Source organism: Littorina saxatilis, linkage group LG1 (assembly GCF_037325665.1).
Source record: "Littorina saxatilis isolate snail1 linkage group LG1, US_GU_Lsax_2.0, whole genome shotgun sequence".
Classification (NCBI taxonomy): Eukaryota; Metazoa; Mollusca; class Gastropoda; order Littorinimorpha; family Littorinidae; genus Littorina; species Littorina saxatilis.
This window is the reverse complement of record NC_090245.1, coordinates 10,695,350-10,701,349: the sequence shown is the minus strand read 5'-3', so window position 1 is coordinate 10,701,349 and position 6,000 is coordinate 10,695,350.

Below are 6,000 nucleotides of genomic sequence, written 5' to 3'. Positions count from 1 at the left end.
TTACGTTGTTGTTGCTGTTGTTGATATTCAAAGCCTTAATTGTTATACCAGACTAGTGACAGAACAGTGACAGTGTGTAAGGCCTAAAAAAAAAAAAAATAGGTGTGGTTACGGTAACCCGACCTACCCTATTTTTAGGGGCCGACCCTATAACTTTGTATTACATTTGTCAAAAAAAAAAAAAAAAAAAAAACCAGTGCAGAAAACGCAATGAAAGCGAAATCGCCCGAGTCGCACACTTATTTCCCTGTCAAGTACGTTTAATTTGTACACATTAGAAAAAAAAAGTAAAAAAAAAAAAAAGTGATTGCCTACCTTCCTACCCTATTTTTTTTGGCTACAAGTATGTTACCGTAACCACACCTAATTTTTTTTTGGGCCTGGACAACCCAAAGGCCGAGTTCAAATATCTCAGGGGTACATTACGCCGAATGTTTGGTTGTTGCACTGCACCCTTATTCTGCGACAGGTTGATGGTTTGACGGTTTGACGCCTTGCATTGAATGACACAGTTAACAACAAAAGCCACCAATGCAGTGTGAACAAAAGCGTAAATCCGTTCTATTGCAACGAGTCCACTGCTTATGCAGGTTGCTATAGGTGCTGGATTTGTACCGGCAAAGGTATGTAATGCGTTGAAGGTGGGTAACAAACAAAAAAAATCAATTCTGAATTTTATCCGTTGAAGGCGGGTGAACAAATAAATAATCAAATCTGAATGTTATGCATTGAAGGTGGGTGAACAAAACAAAAAACAAAATCAAATCTGAAAGGGTTCATCACAGTGTAAGAATCAGCGAGACCGTTTTACATTGACCTCTGTGACGCACTATTGAGTCGAAATACAAAGCGAAAGAAAAGATACTTCGTGCCATGAATGGTAACATACAGTGGAAGCCCCCTTTTCAGACCACAGGAGCTTGTATCCAATCGCCGGTCGATCAATATTTACTCCTTATTCCATACAGTCTCCTTACTACTACAATTCACTACTGCATTAAATAGTAGTAGTAAGGGTAGGATGCAGCAGTAAATAATAAACATGCAGGAGTAAATAATGATCGACCGGCAGTTGGATGCAAGCTCCTGTGTTTCAGACCTTCAAACATCTGTGATAATTACGTCTTAAAAAGGGCGGAGTCTTAAAATGGAGGTAAATTTACAGATTTTATGAACAGAAACACACACTTACACACACACACACACACACACTTACACACACTTACACACACACACATACACACACACACACACACGCACACACACACACATAAAAGGGGGGTTCCACTGTAATGACATTTGTAGGATGGTGCCCCACCCGAATGAGGTGAGCTCATTGAAGTGAATATGAATATGAAAATGAAGTTCAAATAAGGATTGAGTCTATAATTGGAAGGTCAACATTATTGCTTTTCACCACAACTTTGCCTCGGTTTTAACGCGGTTCTCTCCGACTGTGGTACCTGCTTCCTTGGAATTGAAACATTGTTGTGTGTGTGTGTGTGTGTGTATGTGTGTGTGTGTGTGTGTGTGTGTGTGTGTGTGTGTGTTGGTGCGTGTGTGTGTGTGTGTGTACTTGAAATTGTTGAGTGCAAAAACAAATCTTGATAACACACACACACACACATTCACACACACACACACTTACACACACGCACACTTCCTGTACACACACACACACACACACACGCACACTTACACACAAACACTTACACACAAACACACACACTTACACACACACACACACACGCACACACACGCTTACACACACACACACTTACACACACACACTTACACACACACACTTACAGACACACACACACACTTACACACACACACTTACACACACACACTTACACACACACACTTACACACACACACACATGTCGCTCCGACAACGGCATAATCTTTACATCCTTTTATCAGTTGTTTTTCTCTGTTGTTAGTCATATTGACTTATAGGATACAAGTGTGAGAAGATAATGTGGTTAAAGTGTGATAAGGTGATAATGTGATATAATTTTTAAACAGGCAATGCATTGCTTCTATTTGTAGGCTTATTTTAGTAAGTGTGTGGGTACAATGTTTGCGTGTATATGCGATGTGAATATGCGATGTGAATGTTACTACATGCATGGTTGATTGATTGATTAATTGATTGATTTTACAGACACACAGTCAAGCTTGTAATTTCTCTTTTAGAGATGAATAAAGATTATTGTATTGTATTGTATTGTATTGTATTGTACACACACACACACACACATACACACACACACACACACACACACAACGGGGCCCGGAAGCTCAGTTGGAAGAGCACTGGACTTGTGATCGAAAGGTCGCAGGTTCGAATTCGGGCCGGGACGGACACGGGTCAACTTTATGTGCAGACCCAGAGACGGAAGCCATGTCCCACACCCGTGTCATCACAATGGCACGTAAAAGACCTTGGTCATTCTGCCATAAGTGCAGGTGGCTGAATACACCTAAACACGCAGACACTTGGGTAGCGCGACTCCGTTGCTGCTAGCTTTCCACTGGGAGGAAGCGACCCGAATTTCCCAGCGATGGGACAATAAAGTAATGAAAATGAAATGAAAATGAAAATGAAATGCGTGCTCCTTTCACACTTTCATATCTGCATCCTCGAAATTAAAAACAAGAATGGTTTTCGTTGGGAATCAAGTTGAAATCTGTGAGCAAGTTTATTCACATTTACAAACAAGTCGCGTAAGGCGAAATAACATTTAGTCAAGCTGTCGAACTCACAGAATGAAACTGAACGCACTGCTTTTTTCACCAAGACCACATACTCGTGGTTTCGTCAGTCCACCGCTCGTGTCAAAGGCAGTGAAATCGACAAGCCATGCAGAATAGTGCGGTAGTGGTCGCGCTGAGCAGGATAACACGCTTTTCTGTATGTCTATTCTTTTTAGCTTACTGAGTTTGTTTTTGATCCAAACATATCATATCTATATGTTTTTGGAATCAGGGACCGACAAGGAATAAGATGAAATTGTTTTAAAATCGATTTCGGAAAATTAATTTTAATCATAATTTTCATATTTCTAATTTTTAGAGCTTGCTTGTAATCCAAATATAACATATGTATATGTTTTTGGAATCAGAAAAGGACGAAGAATAAAATGAAATTGTTTTTGGATCGTTTAATAAAAAAAAAAATTAATTACAAGTTTTCGATTTTTAATGACCAAACTCATTCATTAGTTTTTAAGCCACCAAGCTGAAATGCAATACCAAAGTCCGGCCTTTGTCGAAGATTGCTTTGCCAAAATTTCAATCAATTTGATTGAAAAATGAGGGTGTGACAGTGCCGCCTCAACTTTTACAAAAAGCCGGATATGACGTCATCAAAGGTATTTATCGAAAAAAAGAAAAAAAACATCCGGGGATATCATTCCCAGGAACTCTCATGTACAAGTTCATAAAGATCGGTCCAGTAGTTTAGTCTGAATCGCTCTACACACACACACGCACACACAGACAGACAGACAGACAGACAGACAGACAGACACACACACACACACACACACACACACACACATACACCACGACCCTCGTCTCGATTCCCCCTCTATGTTAAAACATTTAGTCAAAACTTGACTAAATGTAAAAACGCCTGTAAGTTCGCCTCTGTGCTGCGCAAATGTTGGTTTCTAATAAATGTCTATCTCTCCCTCTTTCCCACGGCGAACCTTCAGCTGTTATATTTGCGCGTGTCGTGTGGGACTGTGTTCGTGACAATCGTTGTTGAAAAAGCCAGCGTGTGAAAGACGGAACAGCCTACTTTTGGAATCCGAGTTGGATGCCTTTTTTGTCTCTCCCGTTTGCTTATAAATGCTAATAAAATGCCCTTGTTAATAAAGAAGTATTTGCCTCCTCTTTCGCTGTGTGAGTGTGTGTGTGTGTGTGTGTGTGTGTGTGTGTGTGTGTGTGTGTGTGTGTGTGTGTGTGTGTGTGTGTGTGTGTGTGTGAGAGAGTTTGTGTATGTGTGTGTGTGTGTGTGTGTGTGTGTGTGTGTGTCTATCCGTCCCATCTCTCTCTCTCTCAAGTCGACCACTTGGCGGCGGACATTCAGGTGTTATCTGCACGTTCCATGTGATACTGACACGTCTAGCTGGATCACAGGCTGTTCTCCCGCAGAATTCTGTTATGTTCGTGACAATTACGATCTGTGCTGATAAATACCGGCACAGTTAGGCCTGTTTCCTGACTTGGAATCCGAATTGCGAACGATGCAATAATTGTAACGGAATAAAAACCATTGTGAAAACCCGAACATCGCGGATCGTTCGATTATCTATCACCCTCCCTCCCCTCCCCCCTTATCCCAAAGTGAAAGGGGCTGTTTTGCCCATATTCATTAAAACGGTGACAATGTCCGCTCTCTCTCTTGGATTAACCCCCTTTCCCTGCACTTGCAGACATCAGAGAACTGTATATTCTCCAGAAATATTGTAGACATCCCTGTAGCTTTAAGATGGTCTTGTAAGTATCTTCCAGTAATAATTATAACTGATTCAAGGAACCTCACCATACATTTGTATAAATCATTTCGGAGACTGAATTCGATGTTAGATTAGAGTACGCATACATGTATGTATCCAAACTGTACTACTGTATTGTTAAAGGCATATGTACGCGCTCCCGTGTTTACAAAGTGTAGTTTGCCCATAATCGATGTCAAACGCACCATAAGACCATATAATGACGATATGTCACCATGCGCGGACCATAATACATGCATTACAGCTTGTTCTAGCCTCTGAAAAAGTGAGGATGTCAACAAAGCCGCGGTGTTAGCTCCCTTGCATCAACGTTACATGTGTTGCCAAATCTATAAATAGGACGATCCAGATCAAAATGAAAATTAACATATCTCAACATTGAAGGGGTCCTAGACCACACTATTTTGCAGGGAACTTAATTTAGCATGTCTCCAGCTGTTGGTAAAGCAATTAGCGTGTATAGTCATCGAGTACATATGCCTTTAAACTAGATGATTACCCGCTTCGCCGGGTGGATCGCGAGAGAGCACGTGTTGACGTGATTGACGCCACACGAAGGAAGGGAGATAAACGCGCAAAACACTGGAGAAGATAAGGAAGAGTTACTGGGAATGGATGTACAGAAAAACCAAAATCGGTTCACCGCGCCGCGCTTAGAGCACGTGTTGAAAATTTTCATCGACCAGATTGTGTCCGGGGTCTACTTGAATATGCCCACTAAATTTGAAGCAGATCCATCGAGAACTTTGGCCGTGCATCGCGAAGTGACAGACAGACAGACAGACACACACAAGCCGTATATAGATATAGATATTTGATGTTGTATGATTCGTCATGTTTGATGTTCTTAATGTATTTATTCGTTTGTATATTTTTCTTTTCATTTCACAACCCTTCATACGGGGCTATGGCCTTAATGAATAAACTATCCATCCATCCATACATCCCCTTTCCCTACTATACTGTTCAAAAAAAGAAACGCATAGCTTGTAATATTTGGTTAATTTAGTTATATGGCTACAAGGATATCCACCAAACTGCAGAAAATGTTTATCTGGTCGTCGACCTTTCGTCCATTGCCACAAGTGAGCTCTGCACGTGACGCATGCGTTATCAGTGGCTACAATGTCAAAATTGCTCATTTGGCATGACCACTCGTCATGCTTCAGTGTAATCTCGTGAAACTCGGGGAATATTGAGCTCTCACCATGTCTTCCAAAACCCATAAAAGCGGATTGTTCGCCACAAAGAAATCAGACGACAATTCAGCGACGAAAGATGGCCCGATTGAGCAGAGAAGACCGCCAAATTGCATTGGGTCGTTTACAAGCAGGCCAAAGTCAAAGTGCAATCGCCAGGCACTTCCACGTGTCCCAGAGCACCATCAGTAGACTGTGGGTCAGGTTTCAAGCCACTGGCTCCGTTGCTGACTTGCCACGAGCGGGAAGACCAAGGGCGACAACTGCTG